General features: G+C 32.8%; 1 pseudogene; it reads left to right on the top strand.

Moving 5' to 3' along the window:
- Positions 1-16,970, top strand: part of LOC143387957 (abnormal spindle-like microcephaly-associated protein) — a 69,866-nt pseudogene that overhangs the window by 12,300 nt on the left and 40,596 nt on the right.

Here is a 16,970-nt window from a genome sequence, read left to right as displayed (position 1 = left end):
CTTGTTCCAGTTTTTAGAGGAAATGCCTTTACTGTTTCTCCATTTCAAATGATGTTGTCCTGGGGCTTAGGCTTATCATAGATAGCTTTTATGATGTTGAGATATATTCCTGTTATCCCTATTTTTCTAGTGTTTTGAACATGTATAGGTACTGTATTTTGTCAAATGCTTATTTTGCATCTATTGAGATGATCCTATGATTCTTTAAGTCTATTGATGTAATGAATTACATTTATTGATTTCCATATATTGAGTCAGCCTTGCATCCCTGGTATGAAACCCACTTGATCTTGGTACATTATCTTTTTGATATGTTTTTGTATTCAATTTGCCAGAATCTTATTGAGAATTTTTGCATCTATGTTCATTAGAGATATTGGTCTGAAGTTTTATTTCTTTGATGTGTCTTTGCCTGGTTTTGGAATGAGGGTGACATTGGCCTCACAGAATGAATTTGGAAGCGCTCCCTCTTTTTCTATTTCTTATAAATTATTTCAGAATAATTTATAGAGTATTGGTATTAGTTTTTTAGAACTCAATTGTGTATTCATCTGGTCCTGGGCTTTTTTTGGTTGGTAGGCTTCTGATGGCATCTTCTATTAATCTGTTTAAATTGAGTATATCATCTTGATATTCAACTTGGGCAACTCATATGCCTCTAGAAATTTGTCATTGCCTTTGATATTCTCTTTTATATTGGAGTACAAGTTTTTAAAATAATATCTAATTATCTTCTATATTCCTGTAGTGTCTGTTGTGATATTTCCTTTTTCATCACGTTCATTAGTAATTTGAATTTTCTCTCTCCTTCTCTTTGTCAGCATGGCTGAGGGTTTGTTAATTTTATTTATTTTTTTGAAGAACCAAGTTTTTGTTCTGTTAATATTTTCAAGTGTTTCTTTTGTTTCAATTTCATTGATTTTGGCTGTGATTTTAAATATTTCCTTAAATATGTCTTCTACTGCTTTTGGTGTTGATTTGTTGTTCTTTTTCTAAGGCTTTGAGATGTAATGTTAAGTCATTTATTTGTTGACTTTTTCTTTTAAGGAATGAACTCCATGCAATGAACTTTTCTTAGAACTGCTTTCATAGTGTTCCAGAGATTTTGATATGTTGTATCTGTGTTCTCATTTACCTCTAAGAATTTTTTAATATCCTCCTTGATGTCTTTTGCAACCCATTGTTCATTTAGTAGCATATTATTTAGTCTCCAGTTATTGGAATAGTTTGTATTTCTTATTTTATCATTGATTTCTAATTTCATTCCAGTATGATCTGATAGAATACAGGGTAGTATCTCTACTTTTTTGTATTTGTTAAGAGTTACTTTGTGGCATAATATATGGTCTGTTTTAGAGAAGGATCCATGTGTGTTTAGAGAAGAAAGTATATTCTCTCATTGATGGATGAGATATTCTATATATGTCAATTAAGTCTAAGTTATTGAGTATATTATTGAGTCCTATATTTTCTTTGTTCAGCTTTTGTTTGGAAGACCTATCCAGTGGTGTAAAAGGTGTGTTAAAGTCACCAAAATTATTATGTTGTGGTCAGTTTGACTCTTGAACTTGAGAAGAGTTTGTTTGATGAACATAAATGCTCCATTATTTGGGGCATATATATTTAAAATTGTTATGTCTGGTTGGTATATGGTTCCCTTGAGCAGTGTGAAATGTTCTTCTTTGTCCCTTTTGATTAACTTTAGCTAAAGTCTACTTTATTTGATATGAGGATGGAAACCCCTGCTTGCTTCTGCAGTCCATGTGAGTGGTATGATTTTTCCCAACCTTTCACCTTCAGTCTGTGTATGTCTTTTCCTATGAAATGAGACTCTTGGAAACAGAATATTGTATTGTTCGGTCTTTTTTTTTTTTTAATCAAATCAGCTAGCCTATGTCTTTTGATTAGTGAATTTAGGCCATTAACATCAGGGTTATTATTGAGATATGATTTGTATTCCCAGCTACTTTTGTTTATTTTTGTTATTTAACTTCACTTGGTTTTTCTTTGATTAGCTTTTCCTTTAGTGTAATATTTACCTTTGCTGATTTTCATTGTTGTTTTTCATTTTCTCTTCATAAAATAGTTTGCCAAGGATGTTCTGTAGTAGAGGTTTTCTAGCTGTAATTCTTTTAACTTTTGTGTATCATGGACGATTTTTATTTCATCATCAAATCTAAAGCTTAGTTTTGCTGGATACAAAATTCTTAGTTGGCATCCATTTTTTTCAAAGCTTGATATATGTTGTTATAGGATCTTCTAGCTTTCAGGGTCTGGGTTGAAAAATCTGCACATAACCTACTTGGTTCTCCCTATATGTAATCTGATTCCTTTCTCTCGTGGCTTTTAATTTTCTCTCCTTATTCTGTATGTTAGGCATTTTTATTATAATGTACCTTGGTGTGAATCTGTTGTGATTTTGTACATTTGATGTCCTGTAAACCTCTTGAATTTGGTTTTCCAATTCGTTCTTTATGTTTGAAAATTTTTCTGCATTATTTCATTGAATAGATCGTTCATTCCTTTGTTTTGGAACTGTGCCTTCCTCTATCCCAATAAGTCTTAAATTTGGTCTTTTTATGCTATCCCATATTTCTTGAATGTTCTGCTCATGGTTTATTACCATTTTCAACTTTGTGATCTACATTCTTTTCAAGATTATATATTTTTTTCTTCATTGTCCGAGGTCCTGTCTTCCAAGTGGTCTAATCTGTTGGTGATGCTTTCAATTGAACTTTTAATTTGTTTCTTTCATTTCAAGGATTTTTTTTTGAGAGAGAGAGAGAATGAATTTTTAATATTTATTTTTTAGCTTTCAGTGGACACAACATCTTTATTTTATTTTTATGTGGTCCTGAGGATCAAACCCAGCACCCCGCATATGCCAGGTGAGCGCGCTGTCGCTTGAGCCACATCCTTAGCCTCTCATTTCAAGGATTTTTGTTTGGTTTTTCTTTAGAACTTCTATCTCCCTATTGAAGTAATCTTTTGCTTCCTGTATTTGCTTATGTAGCTCTTTGTCAAGATGATTTTTTTTTGCTGCCTGTATTTGCTCTCTTATATCATCCTTTAATTCACAAAACATTTTAACTATATACATCCTGAACTCCTTCTCTGTCATTTCATCTGCTGTGCTGGCCATGGATTCTAATAATGTGGTATCTTCATTTGTTTGTGGCACCTTCTTCCCTTGTCTTTTCATGTTGTTTTTGTGTCTTCCTTTTTAGCTCTGTGAATCCAAGGCATTACCATTTTTATCCCATAGGCTTATAGTGCCCCTGTAGGGTTCCAATACCTCTCCTGAGGGAAAGGACAATGTTAACAAATATAAACAAAATACCACCTAAAAACAAATATTTGTTATTAAGATATTTACAGGTTGGTCACAGTGTACAGAAATGCTAAATTCAAGTATTATCTACAATATAATCAGTAGGTTTGTAAAAGGGTTTATAGTTTCTGATGGTGGGCAAAGAACCTGGGGTGTAGGAAGATATGTTGAGGAGGTATGAGATGAGGATATAGAGTTAATCTTAGGATGTGTGAAAGAGAAATCTAAAGAAGAATGTTAGTAGCAGGAGAATAGAGAGGAAGTAATTCGGGGTAGACAAGTAAGAGGAAAGACATAGAATACATAAAACAAACACATGTATATTAAGAACAATTTAAAAATGTTAAAATAATAAAAATTGGAGAGAAAGAAAAAAAAGAATATACAACACAACAGTAATATACTATTCAGTCATACCAGTCCTCAATATCCTAATTCATGCAAAGTACTTGCTTTCACATATGTTGGGGATGTGAGGGCAGGAGAATAAAGAGGGAGAAGAAAGAAAAAAAATCTCAAAGGAAGAAATAAGGATTGTTTTGGTTGGAGATGAGAATCTTTCCTGCTTCCCTTCTCATCCAGTAGGTGGGGTTGTCTGTTCTTAGTTGATATCTCTGCTCTCATGATGGTGGGGGTTACCAGGGTGTGAGGGTTGGTCTTGTGTGCAGGGCACCTGGAAGTGGGGTTTGGCACTCCAGTTGGGAGACTGCACCTCAAGGATCTCCTTTGGCATCTATCTGCTCCTGTCATGTGGGTGCTGGGTCTTATCTCCTTATCTCACCTGTAGACCTCACAGTTCCTGCCCTCTAAATTAGTCTCTAAAGTGTATCTCCCCCCCCCCTTTCTACTTCCTAATCAGGAGCCTTTCTCCAGAGGTTCTTGTATGTTGCACTCTGGTGGCTGTCATAGAGGGCTGTTTTTTATTGCACTGTTCCAAGTTAGCAGCTGCTGGTGATTGGGAGGAATTAGAAAACTATGGGTACGTGGTTATTTGGTGTTCCAAACTGGTAGTTGCCCCAACTAAAGATGGTGATGAAGATGACCCAAGATGGAGGCAGCTGCTTTCTGCGATGGGGTGTTGGGAGGGGTGGGGTGCGGTAACCAGGAGATGTGTTGTGATTGGTTTAGATGAGCTCTGTAGCATGCAATGTTGCAGCTCTTAGCTTTTTTTGAGAGCTTCTGATGTCCCCAGGTGCAGGCCGGCTACTGCAAATAGGGGACTAAGACAGTAGTTGCAGAGTCCCAAGATGGAAGCGACAGAGGGAGCCTCACATTGGTAGATGGGGGTCCACGTGGGAGTGGCGGCTGGAGTTCCTGCTCATGGGTAGCAGCTGTACTTCGTGGGAGCAACGTCTGGGAATTCTGCGCTGGTGCTGATGCCAGTGGTCCCACTAAGGCACCTTGTGACCTGCGTGAGCAAGTAGTCAGGAGTCGGAAGTCCTTTTCTAAAGCTGAGGCCTGGGGCCTTGCGGGCAAAGAGGCTGTGATTCCTGCTCAGGATCAGCTATGGGGGGTCCTCTATCACTCTCAGCAAAGCAGTATTCCCACAGGCTGAGACCCCGGTCATGGAGCGACACAGAATGCTGCCTCCCTCTGGTCTACCATCTTGGATCTGAGCAAAAATCACATTCTTTAGGAGCTTAACTTTTTTTTATTAATTTATAAAAATGATGGAAAATAAGCCAGTTCAAAGGTCATTTAATATTCTGGATTAGAGAAGCTAATATTTAAAATGTTGGTGGTAGCAGGTAGTGCTAACAGGTTGTGGAGATATATTGGCCCAAGATACTTAGTGAATGATGACAACTACATTTTTAGATTAGAGAATCAGAAGAAAACTTGGAAGGAGTGGGAAATGGATTCCATTTTTATCATCTTAAGTTGGATTTTATTGCTGAATTTAAGAATTTATGATATTTTTTAACCAGAAACATTTATCCTTTTTTTTATTACCCAGTAAATGCTGCTACTCTTCTTTTGGGAGCGGAGAATCAACATAAAATAAGTGTTCCTAGAGCGCCTACCAAAGATGAAATGTCTCTCAGAGCTTATACTGCACGGTGCAGGTTGAATAGATTACGCCGCACAGCATGCTGTTTATTTACATCTGAAAAAATTGTTAAAGCTATTAAAAAGCTTGAAATTGAAATTGAAAATAGGCAGTTAATTGTTTGAAAAGATAAACACCTCTGGAAAGATATTGGTAAGAAGGTTACTGGTTAATTTTTTAAATTTTGCATTTAGTCCCTGCCCCCAGTTTTATTGAAGGAAGTATAATTGACAGATAAAAATTGTATATATTTAAGATATACAGTGTGATGTTAATATGCATATATATTGTAAGATGATAACTACAATGTATCTGATTAACATATCTAGCACCTTACATAGTTACGTTTGTGGGGAGGATGGGTTGGTTGAGGACATTTAAGATGTATTCTTAACAGATTTCAAGTTTGTAATTCAGCTTTGATAACTATAATCACAATACTATACAGTAGATCTCTAGAACTTATTCATCTTGCATAAATGAAACTTTGTACCCTTTTGATAAGCATCTCCTCAGCCCTTGGCAACCACCATTCTCTCTGCTTCTGTGAATTCAATGTTTTTAGATTACATGTGCAAGCAAGATAATACAGTGATTGTTTTTCCTTTCCTGGCTTATTGCACTTAACATAATGTCCTACAGGCTTATCCATGTTGTGAAAAAAGACATATTTCCTTCATCTTAGAGGCTGAATAGTATTTCATTATGTGTATAGACACAACCCATTTTCTTTATTCTTTCTTTCATTGGTGGATACTTAGATTGTTTCCACATCTTGGCTACAGTGAATAATGCTACAATAAATATAAAAATAAAATTATCTCTTCCAGACACTGATTTCATTTTGTGTGTGTATGTGTGTGTGTGTATGTGTATGTGTGTGTATGTGTATGTGTGTGTATAGATAGATAGATAGAGATATTTTTTGTTTCAAAGCTAAATGTACTTGCTTTAGCTTTTCTGGCCCAAATCTCACATACATAAATATAATAATGTATAGTTAACAATAGAAGTATTTTTCATATATACAATATGCTTCATATAAGTGATTATTCTTTTTTTTCCACTGATATCTTTTCCGTGGAATTTTATCCTCTTTATTTAATTAGTGATCTGAACTTGTCTTTCTTTTGATCTATATTTCAGGAGAACGTCAGAAAGTCTTGAACTGGCTATTATTCTATAATCCTTTGTGGCTTCGAATTGGCGTAGAGGTGAGGATATGTTTTAGTTTTAAACAGTTTATTTTTCAATTATATACTTAGAATATTCTTTAATAAAATGTGGTTTTACTCATAGAAGTTATAAAATTATTTGTTTAGCTTGATTCATCTTCAATATAAAATATAAGGTCAACTAGGAAATACTGATTAGATAAGTGGACCATGTCATTATTTATTATTGACATATTGTTACAGAGTAATTTATTTCTATAGTCTTTTTCTTCTTTCTTTCTTTTTTTTTTGTATTGGAGATTGAACACTTTACCATTGAGCCACACCTACAGCCTTTTTTATTTTTTATTTTGAGACAAGGTCTTGCTAACTTGTTTAGGGCCTTGCTTAATTGCTAAGGCTGGCCTCAAACTGCCTCAGCCTTCCAAGCCACTTGGGATTACAGTTGTGTCACCACCATGCCCAGCTACTTCTGTAGTCTTTTAAATATACATAATGTGATCTTGGCTGTAATGAACCTATAGTATAGTAAACTAATTTTTTGAACATTTATAAATGAAAAGACTAGGCTGTTTAAAACATATTTTCTAATTTAAGTCTCTTTAAATCTCAATGAGATGTGTATTATTATTTTTACTTCTCTAACAAAGTGAAAGCTATGATATTAAGTGACTTGTAAAATGCTAGTAATTGGTCAAGCCTTGTACCTACAACTGTCTGAGCCAAATCACAACTTTCCAATTATTTGATGGACTACTACTTAAAAAACGTCATCCAGATTTGAATTATTACATAGTACTTGTTAACTATTATAAAATTTTGAATAATTAGCGTTCTGTTATACTTTCATGATATTTGTAGTTGCATGGTTATAATTAAATTTGAACAATGTTTCTATACTTTTTAAAATTTTTGGTACTGGAGATTGAATCCAGCAGTACTCTACTCCAATACTTTTTATTTTTTATTTAGACTGGGTCTTGCTAAGTTGCTGAGGCTGGCCTCAAATTTGTGTTCCTCCTGCCTTAGCCTCCAAGTAAATGAGATTACAGGTATATACCACTGCCCCCAGCAATGGTATATACCTGTAATATTCCTTTAACTTAAAGGAAAAATTTTAAACATAAATGTAAAAGCTCCTTGTCAGATGCTTAAAAATTTATCTAAGTTCTAAGTTTTGTCTTTTTTTTGTGAAGTAAACATTTAAAAAATGCATAAACTATATATGTATAGTTTTAAAGGGTTATTTATTGAATGACTATGTCATTTCCTTACTGTTTAGGATATAGACTATTACCAGTTCTTTAGAAGATTGTTGTCTACTCTTCTCCAATAGCGTTTCATTCCTTTTTTGAGGTAGTATGATTCTGACTTTAGGTTTTAATTTTTTGTTTTTAGACAATTTATGGTGAACTCATATCTTTGGAAGACAATAGTGATGTCACAGGGTTGGCTATGTTTATTCTGAATTGCTTGCTTTGGAATCCTGATATAGCAGCTGAATATAGACACCCTACTGTTCCTCATTTATAAAGAGATGGTTAACATTGCTGCTTCCTTTGCATTTTCTCCACACTATGCACAAATGGCTTCTGGTTATTCTTCCTGTTTTTATTTATGTTTTACTTTCTTAAAGAAACCAGTCTAAATAGGTCTGTTTCCACTGCCTTCCTTTCCCTTATTCCCATTATTCCTCTTCACTATGTATAATTATTACTACTATTTTTTGTCTCTATCCATCTTCTCCCTCCAATAGATTATAAATCCTATTCAGATTATATTTGTCATGCTTTGCTACTGTATATATAGTGCCTAGGACAAAGCTTGCAAATAGTAGGTGCTCCGTAAATGTCAGTTGAATGAATCCAGCTAAATCTCCTCATGTGCCCATTTTCCTTATCCATGAATTGAAAATATTAAATGGTACCTCTTATGTAGAGTTGTTGTATAGGTTTATCAAATTCATATATGTAAAACACTAAGAAAGGCACATAGTGTGATTTTTTTATTTGTTTGCTACTACTTTTTTTATGTTTTAAGTGAAACTTGCCTTTCATGGATGAATTTGTTATTATTTTTTTTTAATATTTTTTCTAAGATCATGAAGAAGCTTTGTCCAAGCTTTTTCACATTGAAAAAGTTATTGTTGTTGGTATGCTAAGCTTTCCAGACTTATTGATCATGATCCTTGTCTCTTCTGTAAAGATGCTGAATTCAAGGTATAATTTTCATTTTATCTTATATATTTCAAATTTCCCATTTAAGGCTTTTGTTGATCTTGTGGCATATTTTCTGTTTAGAAAGAACATTAAATTTGTTTTTTTTTAATTTTTTTTTAGCTGTTGATGAACCTTTATTTTATTCATTTATTTATATGTGGTGCTGAGCATCAAACTCATTGCCTCACACATGTGGGGCAAGTACTGCACCACTGAGCCACATCCCCAGCCCAGAAAGAACATTTCTAGAGACTAATATGTTAGAATATAATATGAATGAATGTTTATTTAGTGAATCCCATCAGTAATTCTACCTTTCCTGATTTTTTGTTGGTTAACCTTTCACCAGTACATCATTATTACTCTTAATTTTGACATGAAAATGAACTAAACTATGTTTCTAAGAAATTAATTTTGAGGGAAATTTCTTACCTAATTTTGATGTAGTATATTATCAAATTAATGCTAGGTTTTGTAGTATGTTATTAATTATGAGCAAATTTTAAAGAGAACATTAAATTGAAAATGTATGATATTTGCAGTATTAACATTTGATATGAAACTGAAAATCTTTTTATACTATAATTAATTTTATGTCTATATTTACAGAATGACCAAAAGGATTTGCTTTTATTATATAAAAAGTTATATTATTGAAATATTATATCTGCAACCTGTTTCTTTGTAGGCTAGTAAAGAAATCCTTCTGGCTTCTTCACAAGATTTCCTAAGTGGTGAAGGTGATCTTTCCCGTCACCTTGGCTTTTTGGGATTGCCTGTTAGCCATGTTCAGACACCATTTGATGAATTTGATTTTTCTGTTACAAATCTTGCTGTAGATTTGCAGTGTGGAGTGCGTCATGTGTAAGTATAAGAAATAGAATCATTTTGCTAATGGAATAGACCAAATTTTTTTGGAAAATGTCGTACTCTGTACATATATATATATATATATATATATATATATATATATATATATATATATATTTGTTCTTTCTTGTAATGGAATAAATTTAGGGTTGAAAAAAATTGAGATTTCTCTTTCAAAAAATGATATCAGTTTTATGCCTAGAAACTTTTCTCCTATCACACTTTTTTTTCTGTTGGCATGTGACTTGAGTACATGCTCTGCAGTACATGGTTAGGAACTACTGATATCTCAGAAAAGGACTGGGAAAGAGCATGAAACTAATTAAAACATTAAACACTTAAATACATTTTATGTCAACAGTAGCTTCATGAGTTCCATTATCATTTCAGACTAGCTTTAGTAGCATTTACTTTGTTTTAATGTTTGATTAAAATCAGATGAAGTGATAGAATGACTTGCCCAAGTTTTATAGAGTAAAATGGAGATATAGACTCTTTTAAGCCTGACTTTAAATTACAGAATATTTACCAAATAATAAACTGGAATCCCTCACAGTTGGCTATGATTTTAGTAATGGATTGCTTATTTCAGCTTTGGAAGGCCTGACTTTGACCATGTACTTCAGTTAGTCTCTTTAGAATTTCTGGATTGGAGACAATAGTCTTATTTCTAGGGAACTCTCCAATATTTTATACCCTTATCAAGGAAACACTTTGGGGGTTAAAAAAGAGAGAGAGAGAGAGAGATTTAGTTATAGATGGGCACAATATCTTTATTTAATTTAGTTACTTCTATGTGGTGCTGAGAATCAACCCCAGTGCTTCACACATGCTAGGCAAGTGCTCTACCACTGAGCTACAGCCCCAGCCTCATTATGTGTTTTTTTATGTGTATGTGAATTTCAAACCAGCCAGTTAAACTGGTAATGGGTTGGTCTATTGTTGCAGAAATGTTTTGTACATTGATTGGTCTAGGATGATCTTAAGTCATTTTCTAGCCTTTAGAAACTATGATTCTGTAAATAATTTGGTCACCTTTTAGTTATATACAACATCATATGAGGCTTGCTTTTTCTATGGAAATATTGCCTATTGTGTAGTGGATAAAATATTGGTAACCTAGATGATATTAGGAATTTGAATTCAAGCTCTGGAGTACATGTCTTTTTTAGGTAGACATTCAAATATGTTTATAGTATGCATTACTATTATACACACAGAGAGAGAAAGAGAATTCGACCAACTGTTGTTATGGAAACTGATGAAACAAGATTTTAATTGCTGTCTTATTTCTGTCATAGCAGTATATGATGATGAATTAGATCAATTAAATTAACTTCCTCCTGGACCTTTGTTTCTTTCTCTGTAAAAAAAAAAAGCCACTAATACCTGACTATGGGATTTACCATGATAACTAAAATAAAAACAAAAACAAAAAAACACTTAACTTGATTAATAGATTATAGCACACCTTAATACATGCCTCCTTCTTCTTATCCTTCCTCTCCTTCCTTTTTTTCTTTCTCTGAAGAAGTTTATTATTTTGTTGATATGTATGTATATTTTTGTGTATGTTTCAGTTTTCTTATCATTTTATTCATGAATTTCTATATTTAAAAATTAAAAATGAAAAACAGCTACTCATTAACTATGGAGCAATCCAATTTTGAGATAGTTATTTGGAGTCTTTTTGACCTTACTCTCTTTAAACTCTTGGGATTTATGTGGGTAATAACTATTTTTAAATGAATATTTCTTTTCATATATATTGTTACATAGCAAATTCATCTGAAAATTTCTTTACTACTAGGCGAACCATGGAACTTCTCACATAGAACTGGAATCTTTCAAAGAAACTCAGGATTCCTGCAATAAGTCGTCTTCAAAAAATGCACAATGTTGACATTGTTCTTCAAATTCTTAAATCATGAGGAATTCAATTAAGTGGTGAACATGGTAAAAACTGAACAGAAAAATACTTATTCTCATTGAATATTGGTATATATATATACATGAATCATGCTAATGGACTGCATTTTTATTGGCAGGAAATTCAATCCTATCTAAGGATATTGTGGATAGGCACAGAGAAAAGACTCTTGCATTGCTTTGGAAAATTGTATTTGCTTTTCAGGTATTATACATTTGGCACATTTTGTGTTTTTTTTTTATTTTTCAATTTTGATTACTAGTTTATAAAAGGAATTTGAATCAAATACACACAATAATAACTACCACTTATTAGAATTTATTCTGTCTCAGGCCTGTGATAATTTTTGTATGTATTCTATTTTAATATTTCTCACACATGCATTAGGTCATGTTAAGTCTCCTTCACAGGTGAGGAAACTGAAGCTCAAGTTTATATCATTGATAGGTGGAACTGTGCTGAGAATCTAAGCTTGTGTGGCCCCAAATCTCATTTTCTTAACCACTAGATATTTTATCAGTGTAGATTGTAGGATGGCGATGTAGCTTAGTAGAAGAGTGCTTGCCTTGCCTAGCATGTATGAGGTCCTTAAAGAAAATGTAGATTTTTCTGTACTTTGGGAATTTTATTTTTGGATTTTAAAATTTCTGATTAGGTTTTATTTTTTTAACCTGCAGTTGATCAAAATACAGAATAGATACTTTAATTCTGTAGGTCAAAAATAACATGATGTGGAACTAGAGAGAACAAAGGGAAAAAAAGGGGGGATAGGGTGGGGAATCTCATGAAAATAGAAGACCAGTATAGTAGAGGAAAGTGAGGCAAGAAAGGAGAAGGCAGGAGAGGAGGAAAAGGGGAGAAGGGTACTCGGAAATGGCATTGACAAATCATGTTATGGGTATGTATGAATATGTAACAATGAATCCCACTAATATGTACAATATAAAGCACCAATAAAACATTAAAAATATAAACTAATATATGAAAAATTAAGGAATTTATCCTTTTTTATATGTTTCAGGTGCATATTTCCCTTAATTTAGAGCAATTAAAGGAAGAAATTCACTTTCTAAAATACACACACAGTATAAAGAAATCATTGTCTGCAGTGTTGTGCTGCTCTGATGCTATTATTAATAAGAAAAAAGACAAAAGAAATAGTGGTTTCTTTGAACAGTATAGTGAAAATGTGAAATTATTGATGGACTGGGTAAATGCAGTTTGTGCCTTCTATAATAAGAAGGTAAAGTTTTTTTGTGGTTGTTTTTGTTTTAATTCACTATCTTTAAATAATTTTGGTTGATGTCAATTAAGCTTAATGCATAAAATATTTTCTTACATTTCTTAAATAATGAAATTTATAGATTTAAGCAGATTTTTCCTCACATGAATGATTATATTGTTATATGCTAGATTTTAACTAATCTAAGTTGTCACCAATTGGAAAATGCATGATGTAAGTTTTATATATCACTAAGGGGGAAAAATGCCCTTAATTAAGCATTTATACAGAACTGGTATATGATGTCCATTTTGTTATTATATTCTTGTTTAAAATGGCTATCAAGTGTAGTAGAAGCATATGCAGAATTCATAATAGAAAACTGTGATGTTCCAAAGTATGTACATTAAGTAAACTTTGTTTAGGCATTGAGTATATAGTGCTGTTGGCCATGCTTTGTTTCTGACTGAATCAGAAACATACATAGAACAATGCCATCTACAGACTGATGAAAATGTTGGACCAGAGACTCACAGCAACTTAACTGTATCTTTCCCCCCTGAGAAGTGGTCAGTATTCCCTATTCAGCGTTCACGGATAATGAGAATTGACTATAATTACCGTATTTTCTTAAGAGAGCTATAACAAATTACTGCAAACTAGACCTTTATTCTATTAACAGCTCTAGAGACTTGAAGTCTGATATCATGCCTGAGAAGGGAATATGCTCTCACTGAAGTCTCTAGGGAACTGTGTCATGTTCTTAAGTACTGGTGGTTGCCAGCAGTGCTTGGTAGTTTTTGACTCATCTGTGCATTATTTCAATCTCTGCCTCTTCCCATCTTATGGAGTTCTCCTTGTGTTTCTGTCTGTGTGTCTCTTTCTTCTTAAAAGGACACCAGTCATAATGGATTAAGAACTCGCCCTACTTGTATGACCCCATGTCACTTAATTATATCTATAATGACCTTGTTTCCAAATAAGGTCACATCCTGAGGTTCTGGGAAGGATGTGAAGTTTTGATTGATACTATCTAATCCAAGACAGTAATAATATAAAATCCTACTTTTGAAATGGTTAAGATTTAATATTTGAGAATTTGGCCTTGCATATGGTATACTAGATTCTCTTAACAATTAGTGTGATACTCTTTAACTACTAAAAGGATATAATGTTCTATGAAAGCTTATATGAGTATTTAAAAACAAGTAATTATTTTTCTGGTATTTCCAATCAGGTAGAGAATTTTACAGTGTCTTTCTCAGATGGCCGTGTGTTATGTTACCTTATCCATCACTACCATCCTTGGTATGTGCCTTTTGATGCTATATGTCAGTGTACTACTCAAACTGTGGAATGCACACAAACTGGTTCAGTGGTATTAAATTCTTCCTCTGAATCTGATGACAGTACTCTGGACATATCTCTTAAATCATTTGATCCTGGTTAGTCCTTTTTTGTTGATCAACCTTTCTGGTTCTTTGCCATGTCTGATTTTGGGCTATAGCATTCTAATTTCTTTCTTTCTTTCTTTCTTTCATTCTTTCTTTCTTTCTTTTTCTTTACTCGCATGATAGAAAATACTTCAGAACTCCACAAAGATCTTCTGGAAAATGAAAAGAAAAATTTTTATTTGGTCAGGTCTGCAGTTAGAGACCTTGGTGGAATACCTGCTATGATTTGTCAAATACAATTCCAGATGAAAAGGTAAATAAGGGTTTCTTAAACTCTTAATAAGTCTCAGAATATAACAGTGAGTATATATTCTCTGTTGATCTTCTGTATTCATCTTTTGTGTTTTTTTAGGTGCTTATTACCTATTTGTCATTTCTTTTGTGCAAGGTTTTTAGATCTTCGTAAAGAAATAAGAGCTGCTCGACTTATACAGACAGCATGGAGAAAACATAAAATAAAAACAGAACTAAAGCTCTATAAGGTAATCCTAGAAAATGAAGACATATGAATTGTACTTTAAAATATGCTAGTTTTTTTTTAAATGGTGCTGTTGATCAAACCCAGGACATACTTGGCTAATGTTCTATCACTGAGCTACTATACAGCCTCCAGTTGATTGGTTCTTGATGTGAATTTTATATTTACTAATATATGAAGCTAAAAAGATAAATTTAATAATTGCATGTATGTGTTTTGAGGTGACATGGTCTGAATATTCTAATCACTATTATTTCCTTAATTTGATTCCTTTCCACCTCTGTCCACCTTTTCACTTAGTCTGCCCTAGGGCATGGGGAATAATGTTGTCTGCTTTGTAAATTTGTGAAGAATAACTTAGGGATGCTTGACTCAGCTCTTCTTACAGCAGGACTCTCCTTTTGATTTTTTCAAGTTGTGTTCTGTGAGGCTTATCCTAGTGCTAGTGTTGATTGGGTCTGGACATCAAGTGTCTGATTTTGCAGTAATTAACAAGACCATTTTGTTTGTCCTGAGACCATTTTTCAGTTTATCCTTTATAAAGCAGTACTTTGGTGTCCATTATTTTATTTTTCAAAATGTTTAAGATCTGTACACAGGGATAGAGATGTTATTTATTGCTTTCTTTTGTGATCCCAACAGTACAAAATTTTTCATTAACATAAAATAGCTTCATTCTTAGGTTCTGAGAAAAATGCCATTTTTAATAATCTGAGAAATGGTCTCTTGACCAGTTGAGCAGAACAGATTATTTTAACCCTTTCAGCTTCCTACCTACTAACCAATATTATACTTAATATTTAGAAAACCAACAATAATAGAACAAGTAGTCGTCGTCTAATAAAATTTTTCATAGATATTTCAGAAATAGGTTACATTCATTATTGCTCCTCAAATTTTTAATTACAGTAAATTTATATTTATGGCCAGTTTTCAGTAGCTATCTAAAACAACTAACATTTTGGCAACTACGAAACATAACCTGCTTTCCCATACAGTGTCTGACTTAGAAAGAATAATACCTGAAATAATTTGCTCTTGCCCAAAGTCCTGTAGTAACTTAATTAACTTAAAAAAAATTAATTATCATATAAGGAATAAAGTCTTAAATAATTAAGTATTTAATTCACATTTGCTGGTTTTGTTTTGTTTTTTAAGGAGAGAGACAAAACTGCAAGAATTATTCAGTCAGCTGTAATAAATTTTCTAACCAAACAACGAGTGAAAAGAAAGATTAATGCAACACTGGTCATTCAGAAATATTGGAGAAGAGTCTTAGCACAAAGAAAATTATTAATGTTAAAAAAGGAAAAACTGGAAAATGTATAGAATAAAGCAGCAATGGTCATTCAGGTATAGTATCCTGAACAAATTTTTTTAACTTAAACATTTCTAGTAACATTTTAAAGGAAGAAGGAAAAATATAACAAAATCTTCAATGATTAAATATTAGAATTCTTTTTCTAATATTGTCTCTTAATATCCAAAGATGATTGATTCCAGGACCCCTTTGTGAATACCAAAATCTGCAATGTATATGATTTGCATACTATCTATGTACATCTTCCTGTATATTTCAATTTTCTATATTACTTATAATACCTAACACAATATAAGTGCCGTATAAATGGTTATTATACTGTATTGTTCAAGGAATAATGATGACAGGAAAATTCTGTACATGTTCAGAACAGGCACTTTTTTTTCTGGAATATCAATCTCTTGGTTGAATTTAATAATGTAGAATTCATAGATACAGAAAGCTGACTATATTTGATTTAAAAAATATTTAGCGTCTCCTTACTACCTGTGAATCTCTTTGCTACATTCAGCATAAGACTGAAACATAATTGAAATGCCTTCTTTGTTCTGAAAGGGACAAGACTCTAGTTCTATGCATCTTGCTGTCTTCATTTTGTATTAGAGATTTGTAGTCTTCCACTGCATGGGACATTGTGGCATACAGCATCACTCTACTTTGAATCCATGTACCTTACCAAGGTATAACTTTATCTTAATAATGAGTCCTAGAAACTTCTCTTTGGGAACAAATAATACACACATTTTTCTTCCAAGCCCATTTAGTTAGTATATAATGAAAATAGTGCTTATAATTAGTCAATAGAATGTCTATGTTATTTTTCTTTTTAGCCAAAATATGTAATATCTATTTAACATAATATGTTCCTTGTGTTGACTATACTGGGTCCTTTGCTTTTTTGTATAATGTTAGCATCAGTT

Source organism: Callospermophilus lateralis, unplaced genomic scaffold, assembly GCF_048772815.1.
Source record: "Callospermophilus lateralis isolate mCalLat2 unplaced genomic scaffold, mCalLat2.hap1 Scaffold_578, whole genome shotgun sequence".
In the NCBI taxonomy this organism is placed as follows: Eukaryota; Metazoa; Chordata; class Mammalia; order Rodentia; family Sciuridae; genus Callospermophilus; species Callospermophilus lateralis.
The sequence above is the reverse complement of the archived record's forward strand: the minus strand, read 5'-3'. Positions and strand labels throughout refer to the sequence as shown.